The 18,105-nt window shown below is 44.7% G+C and overlaps 1 long non-coding RNA gene across 2 annotated transcripts; it reads left to right on the forward strand.

Moving 5' to 3' along the window:
- The first annotated feature begins 4,930 nt into the window (after positions 1-4,930).
- On the forward strand, positions 4,931-11,060 carry LOC146442424 (uncharacterized). Of its 2 annotated transcripts, XR_014850261.1 has the most exons (5): positions 4,931-4,978; positions 8,557-9,835; positions 9,982-10,097; positions 10,498-10,721; positions 10,899-11,060. It is a non-coding gene; the product is annotated as an uncharacterized LOC146442424 (long non-coding RNA). The 2 variants fall into 2 exon arrangements; XR_014850260.1 differs by having other exon boundaries at positions 10,498-11,060.
- The last annotated feature ends 7,045 nt before the right edge of the window (positions 11,061-18,105 follow it).

Genomic DNA, 18,105 nt, shown 5'->3' on the forward strand with positions numbered 1-18,105 from the left:
GAATACATGCATAAGTGCCCTCTGCCTGGCTCCTTTTTGCTGTTATATCACTGTCACTAGAGCAGTGGCTGAGATCAGGTGCTGGGGGAAGTATTGGCCTGAGAGCCATGCAGATGCTTGGCACAGACCTGCACATCTCCTTGGCTAAACACAGGGAGGAGTAAGTTACCATCTCATGGCATTGTCCCTTTTTCTGGTTCTCCAGGCTTGGAGACAGTCCTTGCCACATCACCTCACAAGAAGCACTGTGCAAGTCACACTCCTGTTCATAGAATCTCCATCCTAGAAGGTACATGCATGGTGGAGGGAGCTTTGGGATTTTTCAGTGAGACAGTGCTGACAGGGAGAGGAGCAATGGGGCATTCAGGGAACTGGAAAACCCAGACACCTTCCTCCGGATATATTAAACAGACCAAGAAAACCCTTTGGGTCAGCATGACCTGAAGATACACCTAACGCCCATTTCTCCTGAGGAACCCTGAAGTCCTGCCTGGCAGAAGAAATGCCTCTGCCTCCCACAAGCTGGAACAGAGCTGCACTCCTGGTGGCACCAGCCAGGACATTTCTGCTGGGAGAGGAACTCAAAGGACATTGCATCCAGGTGGCTCTAAGGATGAGGAGCAGCTACCAGCCTCCCCTACACAGTTACCTATAACATCCTCCACAATGTGACTAACCTGCACCAAATCCATCTGCTGGGCACATGAGGGAGAACATGGTATCTTTTGTGCCTTTCTAAACTGCTGGCAAAGGCTCTCTGTGAACTGGACCACAGAACCCTCCTTGGAATAGCAGGCTGGAGTTGCTTGCCCTGCATGTTCACTCTTCATCATGATTAACTCCTCCGTCACAGAGAGGGACACAACCATCCATCTCTGCTTGGCCAACTGGAATCACTGGCCAGCACAGCCCGTGCCATTTATCACCAGCATTTACGTGGGAGAGGATGACAGCAGGTGCCATTTGTGTCAGCATCGTTACGTGAGTCGACTGATTAATTGAAGCCACATGGCCCCCAGGCTGCCAGGAGGGTGAGGAGGATCAGGAGGGATCATTTGTTAGCTCTCCCTTAGCCATCACTGTCTCCTTCAAAGGCCCTTTGAGTTGGTGAACAACAATCCCATGGCACCTTTGGCATGGAGATGGGAAAGGTGATGTCCCCTGGGGATAGCTCTTGGAGGTCACTGTTGATGGAGGTCCATACTGCAGGAGTGGGCATGAGGGCTCCATGGACTTACTCCCTCTCCTGCAACCTTGTTTTAAACATGCTGCTTTAAAAGATGTGACAAAAATGAAGAAAAATACCAGAAAACACTGAGATAATTAAACAATTTTCCCACATCCTGTAAACAAGGAATCTCTATTATTCATGTACCAGAGCTGATGGGTGCAATACCATTTCTCTTTGTTCTCACACCACAATGCATCTATCCCGTTTCACCAGCCCTTACATGACCCTCAGTTCAACCAGTTCCAGCAAGTCTGGATAGACACTGATGTGACTCCAACACCCACCCGTGTCATGCAAGTCCCCAGGCTGTCACAGAAGCGCTCAATGACAGACCCCAGAGCACTCCTTGCCCATTTTCAGCTAGGCTGAGTTTGGTAACTGCATGAATCTCAGTGACATTATGCCATTTAAGAGTTGCCCAAGGGAAATTCAGGTATGAGGCAGGTCTGACTCACAGGGGATGAGGCTGCACATTGCATTGGAGCAGCCATTTGGGATTGCCATCCATTCCTGGTACAGAGATGCCAACCTACTTCCTACAGCACAGCCATTGCTCATTCACCCACAGTCAGATAGTTTACCTCACTGCTCTGGGATGAAAAACTCTTCCTGATCCTGATCAGTGGCCAAAACCATTTGCCATACTTTGAGACTGGGCAGTAGAAGATACATTTCACTGTGGAGAGACATCAGCCAGAACCATGCTACCCTTCAACATTGCCTACATCTCACTGGAGCAAAGGGCATTGGTTTCTACATCATATATTGCAATCAAAATAAATAAAATTCATGAACTTTTAGCATCCTAGAGGTATTGCCTATTTCCCAGACTCAAAATAGCCAGTTGGCACAGCTTAAAGTTGGCTTGCACTCAGCCTGCCAAGTAATGCTACTTTAGTGAAAACACTGCAGCTCTAACTCCCCAGAGCTTGTGCACACCCTCTTCCCCAGTCCTACATCAGCCAAAGCTAGAAGGAGGCTAAAGAAAAAGATTTAAGGTGATTTGGCTGGAGACTGAATGTGGATGTTTTATTGGATTGTTCAAGAGGAAAAGGCAGCTTTTCATATTCTCAAATAAGCATGCTGGCCCCTGATCAGTTTTCTAGGGCATCACAACTGAGTAGCAGTCAAGTGGGTAAATTCCCTCTGCTCCCCAGAAGCAGTGCAAGGGACACCATGGTCAGGGTGAGGCTAAAAGGCCAACATCTGAGTCCACTGAAAAGCATTTATCAGGATGTATTCCCCTGTACCTGCATCTCTCATCCCTCTGAGTTTAAATGATAAGAAGGCTCCCAGCTTGGTTACCCTGTAGGGCAGGTATAGTATGGGGTTAATGCACCAAATCTGACCCATCAGTCAGGAGAGCCAGCAGAGTTTACCCCTAAACCAGGATGGGCATGACTGATGCTCCTGAAAGTTGTGTGCAACCTAATGTGCCAGATGTGACACACTGATCATCAGTCACAGCTTAGCTAGGAACCCTGTCTTTTGCAGGAGTAAATATCAGGGAGTTCACCCTAGAGCACCCTGTCTCACCTGTTGGCTCTTTGACTGAGAAGACAAGGGAAAAGCAGCCACAGAAGCTGAGGCACTGTAGGGGCGCGGTGGCCCGATGCTGCGGATCCCGAGTCCCCAGGTCCAGTGACCAATGAAGTTCACGAGGAGGCCACTGAGGATGCCATCTCTCCGGACTCGGAGGAGGCCGGGCCATAGACCCACTCCTCCCTGGAAAGTTTGCCTTAAGCTCATTGGTTTGAAGTTTTGCTTCCCCACCCTGTTACCACCCTGTTGCTACCCCTGCTCGAATGTCTGTTGCTGTGCTCCCCACAACCCCCCCACACACCCCCCCCACCCCCCCCCCCCCCCAAACCCCCCCCCAAAACCCCCCCCCACACCCCACCCCCACACCACCCCCCACCCACCCCCACCCCCACCCACAAAAACCCACCCCACCCACCCACACCACCACACCCCCCCCCCACCCCCCCCCACCCCCCACACCAACTGTGAGGCCGACAGCTGCCGCCTCAAGAGCAGAGAAGAACAGCAGGGAGGGCCGAGAGCTCGAGCCCCGGTGAGGTCCCTGAGACCTCCCACTGCTCCGATAGCCCATTGGGAGTAAGACGGCCAGCTAAGACTGGACACACGACCACAAGGCACCACAGGTGCAGGTCAGGGGAGACTCCATAACTTGCACCAAAACCCAAAACTTTTAACAGCTGCATATCCAATTGGGCACTATAATTGAAACTGAGGGAAAAAAGGTCATTTAGCAACTATCAAAGCAGAGCAGCATGACTGATGATTTGCTGTGCATCCTCCACCGTCCCCTCCTGCCCCTGAGCAGTGGCCAGGCCCCTCTACACCTGGGACAAAGCAAAGCCCTCTGGCCATTGCATGAAGCACCAGTCTTGTACATTGGCCAAGAGAGGCACTGACAACAGCAAAGCATAGATGGGATTTGGACAGTCCAGAACAGATCCTCTCCAATGTCTTCTCAGCCCCAGCAAGGGGTTAGCACCCTTCCCACTGCCTTGCAAAGCTCGAGACATCATGCACCCACCCACTGCTCCTTGGGAGACTCTGAAACCACCTCCGACTGTGCCTTCCCATCCTGCAGCCTTTGCTGCCACCTACAGCCCCGTGACTCCCCACGGGGACAGCATGGGCTGCCCATCCCAGAGGAGCCCACCTGATATGGGATGCTGGCCTCTGCCTGTGCTTCTGCAGAGCTCCCCACAGGCAGCTGAATAATGCATGGGCAGTAATTTCATTCAGGCAATTCACCCTTTTTATTCTGCAGGTTTAATCGTTAGGAGATAAATTGCCCTCATCTCTGGCTTCCCAGATGAGGAATCGTTAGAGGCCAGACCTGCAATTTATTATATTTTGGCAGAGAGAAGGTTTAAACAGTCTGGGATGGGGTGAGGAAGGAATGAGCTCTCACAAAGGCCATGAATTAATGTTGCTAAATACCTCTAATCCCATGTGTTCATAGGCAGAGTGATTGCTTTTATTTGAGGAACAAAAAGAAAGTGAGGCAGTGTGAACTTGCACGAGACTCTGTGCAGTCAAGACCAGGCATTCCCTATAACACTCCAAGTTACTTCAGGCTGCCAGTGGGTACATTCCGATAAAATCATCCCTTCTCCAGGTACCCAGAAACATCTTTTCACAGCACTGCCCCAGTATAAAAATAACAAACATTAATTCCCTTAGAAAGGACTTTCTCAGTAAGTTTCCATGTGTTCCAGGTTATCAGCAAATACTGTATATGGATGCAAAAGTCAGGAGTCTTTTTAGAGGATTCCACAGGATTGAACTGGAGGCTGGACTTCCACTCTGCAGTGACAGCACCCAAGCAGAGATGAGCTTGGTGCCCTTGCATTGGGAGATATGTGCTTCTACCTCTCTATAAATGCACAGGTATAAATGGCAAACTTAGAAAATAAAATTGTACTAAGATAGGAAAAGGCTGCAGGCAGCCTAGACCTAAATAAGTTACAGCTGTGTCCCTAAATTAGAGAGATAAACAACTTTGTTAGAAAATGAAGCAGAATGTGGACATGTATGACTAATTAAAAAAGGCACCTGTGGATAGTTTACTAACTAATTGTAACGTAATAAGAAACCCCTGTTATGCATGTAAGGAAAAGGGTATAAAAAGGTGTACCAGGGATAATAAACTGCTGATGCCTACCACCATCGTGGGTGTTGGCCTTTGAGTCTGCCATCATAAAATATAAGGTAAGGTTAAATTTAACCTTAATTTACTAAGTAGTATTCCATTTAAAATCATTTGCAGGCACTTTAATAGTGGAGATTGTAAGATATCAGGATAAGAGAGTAAAGCTTAGCAAAAGTGCTGGTGTGTTCAGAGAGTAAATAAGAAGTCAGAGAAATTTCCATTTTTTATAAAAACTATCTCTTATATTTTTAATTTTATCTCCCTTTTCCTTGTTTTTAGCCTTTTTCCCTTCCTTTCCCCATGTTACCCCTTTCTGCTCCCCTTCCCTTTTTCTGGATGATCCCTGCTTATTTAGTTTAAGCATCAAGACAAATCAGAGGTAAAAAGAAAATATATCTCTATGTCTATATGCCAAGATTCCCAGCACATCCTACAGCATTCAAACACAGCTCAAGGCAGACACATTTCAACCATTTGATTCCACCACAGAACTGCACCAACCTGGCAGTAAAGAAAAAAAATAAAAACAGGGTTAGTCACAGAGACAGAAAATCTCTTCACAGGCAAGTCCTTGCCCACTGAAAGGGGCTTTGGACCCCAACCTCATAAACAGTCTTTTCCATGATTGTGCCATGGAGATTTTGGAAAACTTTTCCTGAAGCACTGCAAAGATGAAAAGGAAATGCATTTAGCAAGCAAATAAAACAGAGAGCTGAGGGTACTGTACATGCAACCATAATTAACCCAAAGTGACGCTGAAGAAATGGAAAACCAAACTGGTGAGCATTATGAGGGGAGAGGTTACACTACTGATACCTACAGCATGACATGATCCCAGCCCAGACTTACTGCTCCAGGTGCCCCTGCTCATCAGAGCTTTATCACCTTGACAGAACTTTCAATCAGCAGCTTCACCCCCATGTCCCTTTAAATTGCCCGTTGAAGTAGGGGCAGATTTTGTGTCTGTCTCAGAGATGAAGAGCCTGATAGACTGAGGTCATCAGTTCTCTATCTTTTAAACCACTAATCCAAAACAAAAATAAAAGCTCAAATCCTTCAAATTTTTTCCTGACTATTAGAGACTTGGGCTTCTTTTTTTTTTTTTTTTTTTGTTACTGCATGCTTGGGTGTCTCATAAGCATCAGTGGAAACAAGAACTAGTCTATGTCTGGCAGTGAAAACGTCCCAGGGAACAAAAATGCATGTCATAAAATCTAAGTATACTCTTAAGCAAGCATTTGAACATTGGCACTAATTCTGTGTGACTGCAATGTCCAACAGCCCTTCTTTCTGCCCAAAATCCATTGTCATGGTTAGCAACCTTACAGCTGTACTGGTAAATAAACCCTGCTCAGGGAAGAGGTTTGAGTCCTCACCATAGAGGTGCTGCTGAGCTCCCTGGCGTGTTGTGACCTCTGCCAACCATCTTCCCCACAGGTGATATTTGGGCATATTCAAAACCATATTTTTGAGGACTATTGGTATATGCCCTCTTTCATTGGTAGAAGACAAGAAATAGCTTAGTCATGACATTTGGGACTTGGCCTTGATTATTAGTGCAGAAGCACTCACTGTGTCCTGATCTGGCTTAATTAGGGTACAGGTAGTACCTGATCATTATCTCACTGCCTACCTGTATCTCTCCCTCTCTTCCAAGGAATACTTTACAAAGATATTGCTAACATCCAATGGGAGGAGCACAAATCCAGGTGTTTTTTTTAAACACGATAGGAGAGAATTGTGAATAGTTTACAATAGCAACACCCTGCAGCATGCAAACCATCCAATTGAAAAAATGAATAATTGTTCAGTATGTATCTCAGGAGTGCTATTTCTGGGACTCACGATTCCCTAAGTTCATAATGACCACAAATTTAAGTTGTTTAAGGTCTCATTTAAACTATAGGTAATCAGTCAGGTGTCAGACCATAAGAATTACCTCTGACTTTCACTCATTACAGTGAAATGAAGACTTCAAGGTGAGTGAAGAAGAGGAGGAGGACTCCTTGGCCCATTTGGTCCCATGCATATTGGCATTTAACACTTGATTACTCTGTATAGCAGATGCAAAGATAAAAGAAGAAAGGTTTAGGGATATCAGAATACCTATTTCTTGCACACAATGAAAACCTGCTAAATAAACCCCCTAGATTTCTTAGATCACCAATTAGCATGATTGTAATTTATGCTCACATAATCATTTCTCTTTACTGGAGGAACAAAATAAGCATATTTTTAACTGAAGAGGGAAAAATATCTCTTTCATTCTTATTCTCTACCAGCTTAACTATAAAGTGACAGAATTAAGACTTCAAGTCTTGGATTATCAACAATGGTTGGTATTTATGGAACCATAAATACTTCTAATTCAGAAATAAGGCTCTGTGATAAACCCCTTGCTGATGTAAATTTTCATCACTTCATTAATTCCATGTTAAAAAAGGATTGGCTGATTTTCACTAAAAAGAATGACTGGCCATAGCTGCTGGAAAGCTGATAAGTCAATTGTCGGAAATTTGTCATGCCAGATAATAAGGCTGGAGAAGTTTGGAAGGCAGAGAAAACCTTTCTGCACCTGTAGTAACACTCTGGTCTGCTCTGTAATTTAATTAATTTATAATAGCAGAGTATCTTGTTTTTTACAACCTTAGCAAATCAGGAAAAAAAAATTCAAGCATCGGATCTGAGACTTAAAGAAATAACCCCCAATATTTTAAAGTGTGTGTAGGGGGAAATCTATCAGTCAGGCAAGAAAAATGTTTATGTAACATTATGTAATTCTACTTATATTTTCCAACTCATATAAGGGCAAATTGAAGCATATGGTACTTTGGCTCTGTAAAAACATTTTCTCCCAAATATAAGGGCAAAGGCTTCTGTTGGAAAAGTTATTTAAGATATAGCCACATCCCCTTCAGAGTTTTGGAGTCATTCTGCTCAGAAGCCTCACAGCTGCAGGTGACAGGGCCAAATATCTCAGACTAATATTTTGACTTGGTTTTTAACAGGTTTTTGAACTTGTCCCAAGTCTTGCTGAGGATACCAAGTCAGACCTTCAGTTTGCATGCATTTGTCTGCATAAAACACAATAAAACCAGGGAAATTTCATTATTGCTGTAGCATCTAGAAATCTTCATAGTAAACCAGTTAAACACTGGGCAAGTCTCCATTACATGGAAAGACTGGTGGGAAAAAAATATATATTAAATAAATCCAATCCCTTTGGAAGAATTTACACATACTAAATTTTTGATTTCCACAGAGAAAAATGGCTTTTTCATTCCAAACCAGAAAGCTTTTCTGTAGAGGTTGATCGACCTGCTGGGAGGGAAATGCTGGGATTCACAGGAACAGACTGATGTTTTCAGGGAGCCATGCATTGCCAGGAACAGGAAGGGACCCCAAACAGTGTCCCCTGGGAAATAGTAACTTCTACAGAATATTCTTCAATATGATAAATACTTTGCATGTACAATGCAGGTGAATTTTCCACTGCTACCATTCAGTAGGGCAATGCAAGTCAACAGCTGCTGCTCTCACACAATCCTGCCCTAAAAACATACACCTACAGCAAAACCACAGAACAGGAGTGTTATTATCACAGACTAGTTAAGAATATGCTATTTCTTCCCCACAGCTCTTACAGATGCTGATGGTGTATGTTTAGCTTTTGCTGGGAAGCTCCTGATTGAAGCTGTAGAAGTTTAAGAAGTAGCTTCTGCCAGTCCCAGTGACATGAGATATACACACCCAACACTCTCCAGTTCTTCATCCTGAGACTTTCAGCCTTACAGCTCTTGGTTCAGCCTCCATCAGGTCAAGGACCAAAGGACCCCACCCAGGCATGTTTGCACCAAGCCCCTCATTTCTGGGTTTGCACAAACACGTGTGAGTGAGGAGTGCTGGGTGGGCAGCATCTCCCCTCACATGCTCAGCCTCCAGAAGGGAATGACACAAGTTTGCGTCACTGCAGGAGGAAATAAGTCATGGCTTGGACCACAACAAACACTTCCACTCTGGCATCCCATTGGAGATCTGGTGACTCTGGTTGTCCCCACAAGACAAGAAAGCCCTTCTTGCGTGTGTCTGCCCCACGCTATAGCAGGGGCCCGAGGCCTTGTTCAAAGGCTTGACATCAGTGACACAAGAGTAAAATCAAAGCCAGAGCTGGCTGCACTCCAAGGATTCATCCTGCTGATGTCTCAGCCATACCAGTTGGAGTTAGTTATCGAGGAAGAGCTCCAGAAACTACACCACAAGTGCTGAAGGGATTGAGAACGTCATGTATGGCGTAAACAGGAACTGCAGAGCTGTGGCAGGACCTGCTTGACCTTTGCAGTGTGGGACAAGACATGATGTGGTTTGCTTCAGCACAGCCTTCCCCTCCCTCAGCCTGGAAGATGATGCTCAGGGACTGCTAACACAGATAGCACGGGGATAAAAACAGAGGCCTTTCTAAAATATCACATGGAATTGCTGTCTTGTGGCAAAATGGATGGGTTTGTTTCCACCTGTATTCTCTGACCTAGACCAGCTCTTGGTGCCTCAGCCTGGTTCCATGGGCAAACCCAGCTCCCAGGTTTGGAGTGCTCCTCAACATCCACAGCTGCAACAACTAACATGAAATCACACTGGGGAAGAGGAGATCCTGACAACTACAAGCTCAGTCCCAAAGCTATTTTTTCAGTCTCAGACCCCATGTTAACCCCCATCTCCAGGAGCTGCCTGCCCAGGCACCTTCTCTGTGGGCTACAGATTCCACTGCAATGGGACAATTCCCTGTCTGATGTCTACAGCTACTGCAAATTCAGTCAAAGGCTTTACTAAAGAGGCAATTGATATAAGCAGAACAATATATTCTATGTGTTTCCCTACAACATATTCCCATGCCTTTTCTGGAAATGCTTTCAGCACAGGTAAGCAGTTTGTGAATTTCCTCATGTCCTGCTCACTGCAGCACTAACACACTCCAAGTTACAACCTGCCCAAAGGGGCAGACAAGACACAGCTCTCAGACAGCTTTTGCAGCCTTCTTTTATTTCCCCAAACAAGTACTCTGCAGATCCTGAAAGGGTTTGTGTGCCCAGAGAATCACCAGGAATCACAAGATGACATGAAATGGGAACACATTGACCTTCTGGATGCTTTAAACTCTGGCCAGCACCAGAGAGAAAACATGTAAGTAAAAAATATGATCTTCTTGGGAGACTTAAGATGAAAAAGAGTAAAATGCACCATTTAAGTCTGACAGTTGTTACCAAACCCACACATCTCTCCTTACCTCCCTGCCACTGATTTATGAATCAGATGCCTCATCCTCTGGGCAGGCACACACGTGTTTCACATTGACACAGGTTTTCTTTCCCACACATCTCTGCTGTGTAAGGTGACCATTTGAACCCATTAATTCACCATACAAAGCGAGTATGTTCCCTTAACTGGTGTCCTACAGAGCTCAGGTTAAGAGCAGGAGAGAGAAAAGGGCTCCTGGTTTGGGGAAAGGGCAGGAGGAGGGAAGGGAGCACATGGAAAAGCTGTACTTTAAACCCAGCACAAATTGCCTTTTCTTCACCCACAGCATATGGTGTGCACACGACTGGAATGCAACAAAAAAACTCAGTACTTCACACAAACCCAGCTGAGCATGTCTGTAACTGGTGAGTCCCCCAGTCAACCTGAGCTCAAAGAGGAAACACTGCAGCTTTTTCTCAACAAAGACACCTGGAGAGCTTCAGGTTGTCACACAACATTTCACTGTGTCTCAAGCCCTCAGCTGAAATAGTCCTGGCTCAGACCAAGCAGGTGAGAAAGGCTGAAATAAAGCAGCTTTCTCTCAGCCTCACCCTCTGCCTGACCCCATGTGAGGGGATGTGTTCTCCCACTGTCAGCCCAGTGTTGGGAGGTCCCATATTTGACACCAGCAGCTTAAGAGAAACATTAAGCTTCTTTATTGTTCTTCTTTGCTTTTCCCTTTAACAGCACACAATTTGGTACAGAAGAGGTGAGAACTTGTCACTAAGGTACAGGGCAATAACAACCTTTAGGAAAAGTGCAAATCCTGGCACCCCTATTGCTTCCTGATTTGTACCTCTGTGTCCAACCCCATCACTCTGGTACCTGGGACCAGAAAAAAAGCACTTTTACTCATGAGCTGTGAGTATTCTTTAGCCTTTTGTGTGAGTAATGTTCCCCATTCCTTCTCCCAGAGAAATCAGTAATAATCTGGCAAATTTGCACCAAATTCATACTCACCCTTGGCTATCATTAGTGTTAGAGGCTGGGATGACTGTTTGTGGCAAGCAAAAAAAAATGAGTGGAGGAAGCAGCAAAAAATAATTGGTAGATGAATGATTTTAAGGAAATAAATCTGTGGTTAAAAGTAATTCCATGGTCAAAAAGCACGTTTCTCCAGGAACTTGCCTGGAAGTGATATGTGAATGATAAACCAGAGAAAAAGGTGAAAAAAAATTAAGAAATTACTCACACACATATATTCACTTCTTTGTTTAAACCCCTAATGCAAAAAGGGTGCCCCCATCTTCCCCTGGACTTTGGGGTTCTTTGTCATATTTTACCAAACAACATCTGCCACCCCAAATTGTGATGGAGATTAATTACTTGCTTTAAGACACTCAGTACTCCTGACTCCCACAGACAGCCCTCTGCAACTGCCTGAAAAGCTCATAATTAGTAGCCATACACCATGGACGGAAAGAAATCCATGCCAAAAATTACTAGAATGCAGTAACATTATTTCCAAGGGATTTTGAGATGCATTCAGAGTGATGGAGACCTGGCTAATTTCTTTTATTTTGCTTTTGGCAGAAAGAAGTGGAGAAAAGGGGTTAGACTGAAACTGCCAAGCAGCAAAAGAAAATGATAAATCTGCCCTGAAGAAGTTGGACACAGCAGGTCACTCAGTATAGGGCATGTGGGGAAACCATTTGGGTCCCCTCCTCACCACTTCACAATGCCAGAAAACTCAGTTGATGTAAATTATTGTTCCTCCTTTGACTTCAGTGGCATTGTGCCAGTTTGTAGCAGCTGAGGATGTGACACAACAGTTTTCACTCCCAGCAAACATTGACAAAATTATGCAAAAATACAAGAATATAAGAATTTGAGGTCTAACATCCTACTGGGATAATGCCACTGATGGCCCTGGTATTTACATGAGACTATAAAATAGGCTTTTCAATCTTTTCCTGTCCTGACCTTGGGTTTAAGGTATTACAAGTGTGGGTGATAAACAAGCAAATAAATTCTTACAGCCAACAAGCAAAGGATCATCACTGCCACACTGCTTGTGAGCTTGAGTATTATCTCAGGCAATAGAAAGTTTAAAGGAAAAAAAATTCAGCTGCAGCAAAATCACCAGCTGTGTGAGTGGATTGTGTCCTTGTGTCCATATGGCTGCAGCATGCCAGGAGGGGAAATGCCTGGAGCCACTGACAGCAGCCCACGAGGGGCCAATTCTCCTGGCACAGCACTGAATTAACAGGAAAGAAAAGTGTCCTGCACAGCTCAGCACTCTTACCTTTGCAAGTGGAAAATCCTCACCTGGAGAGAGAGGATAATCCTGCAGGACTTGTGTGGAAGAACTCCCTGAACACAATGCAGGCTGGAAGATTCACCACCCCCATCTGTCATTGCTCCAAAGCTGAGGTGCTCTTGCAGTGATGCTCCAGGAGATGCACTTTCTTTGCTGAGGCAGACACCCTTACTGACAAGACATTGGACCCAGCAAACCTAGCTGAACCTTGTGATTAAACCACACCAGGAATTGAGACAATGACCTTATGCCTAACAGCCTGAAAGTGAACACACTCTGAAATACCCACAATTTTGAATCTTTCCACTGGAGGCAGAGGCAATGGTAAATATAGCAAATGTCCTGGAACAGTGACAGGTGAGGACATAGGCACAGGGCAAACAACACAATTGTCCTTCCCCTACTGCTCCACCAGTCTGACCTGCAGCCTCACAATACCAGGGGAATATTCCTGTTGCAGCAATAAAGTTAACCAGATCTCAGAGAAGTTTAGTGTAATAGGCAAGAAAACATTGAAAATTCCTAGGGAAATAAAAGCTGGGAGCCCTGCCTTTCCAGTGTCAATATAAAGGGTATTTTAGTTGTAAAGACTCTGCGTGTTATTTCTGCTGCATCCTCATAAGACTGCAAAGGAATCTTAAGGAAACAATAAAACACAAAATTCAGCATCAATTGTGTTTTCACATGTTAGCAATATCAAAGGTCTTTCCCTGACCTGGAAGAGGGCAATAAGCTTTGACTTTCTGTCTGTGCACTTCACCTGAAGCAAACACACCTGTATACAGACACACACACACACACACACACATTCATATATATATATATATATATGTGTATATATACACATGTACACAGACTAGTTATGCAGAAAGAAACCTCTAATAGTTTGTCTTACCAAACATCCCCAGTGGCTTTTATTACAGCACTGCAAGTTTCCTAATGTTTTATGTCCTCAGATCCTGAAGGGAACTATTAAAGGGCTGCTGTGTGATTCAGCATCCATTTGTGGATGAAGAATGCTAACGGCTGGCACAGCCCCAGCAGGGGGGCAGCAGGTCCTGAGCGATCTCCAGACAATCAGGAGGCTGTTCAAAACATTGCTGCAGGGATGTTAATCCCATCTCAGCCTGCAGTAAAAGCTCCCTGTGCCATTTTGCAATGCGGCAAATGTTCTCCCTCCTAAGAGCAGCAATTTCTTCTCCTCTCGGTTTTGTCTAACTGCCTTTAACACCAGTGCTAAGGTTCCTTCTTTCTCCAAAATCTCTCAGACACAGCCAAAATACTTGCAGATGTCTAGGGGAGCCACTGAATTAAGAGTGAATATGCAGAAAAAGATCTGCCTTTTTGAAAGAATATTTAATTTCCTTAGAACTTCACTCTCCCCACTGCAGCCTCCCAATGAACAACTGTCAGCTGTGTGATATCTCAGCTGGAGGGAAACCATAAAGCTGGTACAAAACTGCTGGGCACAGGGGTTTTCTGTGCAGAACTACAACACCAAGGGGCAGCAAGATGAAGGATCCAGTGGTCCAAGGGGGCAGCTCAATCCATGGGTTTTCATTTCAGAGTTACAAATGATTGCATCCAATCTGGAGTTTGAAACCTCAGCCAGCAGATGCTTATTTAACTCATGGCAAGATCTTGGCAGGAAGTCTGACATTTTCAGAAGATAACTGCAGTTAATAGCACAGATCTACTTAATCACTTCAGTCAGGACAGAATGACCCAGTGCTGTCTTCTGATCTGATTCATGAAATGATGGCATCAACTAGAATAAAGCAACAAGCTGCTACAGTGTGGATGACATGATGTTCCTGCAGTGTTTGAAAACATGGCTTTGGGGAGAGGCAGGAGCTAAAGAAGCTGCAGAGACAGGGGATCACATCTTCCTCAAGGACCCTAGCTTGGCATGTTAGCATCCAAAGAAATAACGACTGGAACACATCTTCTTCCAACAAGGCAAAATTTGGGCTTGGAAACCTGCATAATCCCCCCTGCATAATCCCCCTAAAGAGAGTCTGAAGACATAAAGAAATAACTAAAAGGGGAGATGATAGAGTTGTTATTTCCAGTCTCTCCTTCCTTCTAATTCTCCTTAGCTGCTACCCACTCTCTCCAGAGAGGTCACCACCCCCCTAGGGCTCAGCACATCAACACCACATTGAGCATCAATAAACAGAGCTGGCTCCTTACTGCCACCCCTCCTGGTCACCTTCAGGCCAGCTCCTTCAGAGGAGTCACCTCAGCAGCTCCCCACAGCCTCTGAGATCTGCATCCCATGGGATACATCAACCCAAACCCCAAGTACCTGCTAAACCAGTGATCTGCAGCCTGTAAGGTGTGGACCAACCAGACTGGGCTGGAATTTGTCTGTGGAACTGGAAATGGGTCTGTGAAATGGACCCATTGTTTTAAGGAAAAACAATCCAGGAAAGGACTTCTCATCAGCAGGACTTTGACGATGTCTATGGAGAACACTGGTGACTGGGCAATGGTCAGGCAAAGATCATGATTAATGTTTTGTCATCATTGTTTCTCATTTAAGTAGTTTGTAATTACAGCTTTGCCTAAGATTATGGCTCTGATGATTTCACTGGTGTAAAACAAGCAGGCCTGCAGGCTTTTCTTAATAAAGTTCTATGGTCCTATCACTTAACGCCAGCAGTACACAGACTTCAGGCTATCCAGTCCTTGCTGCTTCCAGTGTAGAAAAAAAGAAGATGGAAAATGTCAGGATATATTTGCACTGGGGTTTTGTGACCTCCTTGTCTTGCAGACACTTTACAACCCAAATGTCTGTGCCATGAGTTTATAACTGCACCTGTGGTGATTCAAGTGTTGCCCTTCAGGAAATGGCAGCAATAAACCCATCATCATAGAATCCTCATAGAATGGTTTGGGTTGGAAAGGACCTTAAAGATCATATAGTTCCAACCCCCCTGCCATGGACAGGGACACCTTTCACTAGACCAGGTTTCTCAGAGCCCCATCCAACCTGGCCTTGAACAGTTCCAGAGATGTGGCATCCACAGCCTCTCTGGGTGACTCGTTCCACTGTCTCATCATGCTCACAGTAAAGAATCTCTTCTGAATATCTAATCTAAACCTATTCTCTTTCAGTTTAAAGCCATTCCCCCTTGTTTTACCACTACATTCTTTTATAGATCGATCTGACACATCTGACCACAGCCACCTAAATTCTCCCACAGTCACAAGCAGAGAGAGAGAGATACCTGAAGGTACCAGGGCATGCTCCAGCCTTGGCCAGGCTGCCTCCTGCCTCACAACTCCCTGCTGCACATTGATACCAGAGGAAAAACCCCAATGAATTTCAAGATGCTGCATCAGCCCTTTGGTCTGCAACAGCCAAATAATGAGACACAAAGACTAGAAATGCATCCCTTCCTTCCAGCACACCATTTCTCAGAGCATTCCCTCAGATGTGGCTTTTGAAAAAAAGCCCAACCAACCAACCAACCAACCAAAAAAAAAAATTATTCTTACTGGACTTTATTGAAAGAATCAATACACTATTTCTAAGTGTTTGGATGAATTTGAAGGCCACAATCATCACGAAATTATCTAAATGAAGTTCTGAAGTTCTGAAAAATGAGGATTGTGTCATGTCAACTACCATCTATCAATGAAATGAAAGACAGAGGGGGAAAAATAGTTTTCACCACAGCCAAAATAACACCCTAAAACGAGAATGACCTCTATGTGTTCTTGCTGCTGAATCTTCAGGTTTTGTGTCATGGAAAACCACGTGACAAGATCCCTGCACAAGATGCCAGGCATTTCCGGCAAACCACACCGACCGCAGAATCATTAATTTAATCTTCCACTACCCAACTCGTCTCCTGACTGAAAAATCAATGCTAATAAGGAGCTTTGGGAAAAGACTCTGTTGATGCCTCATCTTGTATGGACTAATTTTAACCTGCTATCTAATGACAAAGTGGCTTTAAAGAACCTATAAACCCAACAAAGAGATTTTTAAATGTCTCTTTCCCAAACGGTTCTCTCTGCTGATGAAGACATCTAAATGCATGAGGATGGGTTTATGTGCCACCTCAGCCACTCTGTCAGGAGCTGGGGATGGGGGCCAAAGCTTTGTACTTCAACTGCAGCAGCCCCCACACTCGCAGGAAAAGCAGGAAAGCACCAGCAATGAATCTGGCAGAGAGCAATTCCAAGTTGTCTGAGACAGTAATAGGATCTGAATCAGCTGCATCTGAAGGAATAGAGCACAGTACTATTTGCTCATTCAGATAAATTGCTGCTGGAGCAATAACCGAAGCCTGAAGAACAAGTGTGATCTTAAACAATGGTTAGGATGGGATGAAACCACCACCCTGAGCAGCCTCAGCCTCACTCCTGAGCATCCTGCCTGAGCAGAGCTGAGGTGTGTCTCTCTTTACCTCAAAATCCTTGTGGAGGCAGCCCACAAGGCCATGAGGCCTCTGGGAGATCATTTCTCACCTCTGAAGCTTGTCTGTTCCAACCCAGGCAGATTTTTCCCACTTTTTGCAAACTTTGCACCAAAATTTGCTACATGGACATGCAGCTCTCCTGTAAATCATGTCACCTGGGGACCACTAAGGTGTGAATTAGGATATTGTTTTTTCTGAAAAAAATTCCTTTTATGACAAATCAGCTCTTCCAGTTGATTTGTCTCTTCCATTCCATGGTGTATCACAACATGTCACTAATCCCACTAATCACATTGATCTGATCACCAGAACAGCTGCTCTCCTATTTTTTACCCCTTTCTACAGCTCCTAGCACTGTGAGTGCTCAATCTTTAAACCAAAAGTCCTGAGGTTCCTTCATTTGCACTCAAATACAAATAAACACACCAGCATTGTTAGTAGTTTTAGGAAGATGCTTTATTTTTTCAAGATACGCCTATAAACATTGGAAAGTGCCTATGAATTTTTCTTGCAAATACAAAGATGCCTCCATACTGAATAGAAAATTTACTGAATGCTCACTGAACTTCCAAAGTAAGTTTAAATTTGTTTTTCCCTCTATTCAGCAGCTTTGACCACAGAGGCAGATACAGGAAAGGATGGATCCAAGATTAAATATTGACTCAGCCTGAGCAAAAGCTGCCTCCCTTTTGCAAGAGAGACTGAGAGATTCTTGACTGCCAGTTTCACAATTCCCTCCTGAAAACAGTAATAAATTTATAATAATGCCTGCTATTAATGCAAATGAGGGAAAAAAAAAGAAAGCCCTGGCTGCAGAATACAGCAGAGTATTTATCCCAGCTAAACATCACTGTCTTATCACTGATTGGAGTAGGAAGGAAACTAAAATCCACTACATCAAACCAGCTTTTAACACTCAGATCCATCCTGATAATATCACGGTAGATAGTTTATCAGCAGGATCTCTTCCATCACTAACTCCAAACAGGCAGCCTGTGACAAGGTTATCATCCCACCAGAGCCCTGTTTCATTCCCCAGTGCTTTGCTTTCATCCCAGTGTCAGCATGCCTGGCAGAGACACCAGTCCAGCCCCCAGGGGGCTAATCCCAGAGGGACCAAGGTGTCTCAGAAGAGCTCTGTGCTCCAGCAAGCTGCCAGCTGCAGTGAAGAACTGTCACTTCATGCCTTGAGGCTGGAATG

The sequence above is a fragment of the Lichenostomus cassidix genome, chromosome 2 (genome assembly GCF_008360975.1).
Source record: "Lichenostomus cassidix isolate B80296 chromosome 2, HeHo_3.0, whole genome shotgun sequence".
Classification (NCBI taxonomy): Eukaryota; Metazoa; Chordata; class Aves; order Passeriformes; family Meliphagidae; genus Lichenostomus; species Lichenostomus cassidix.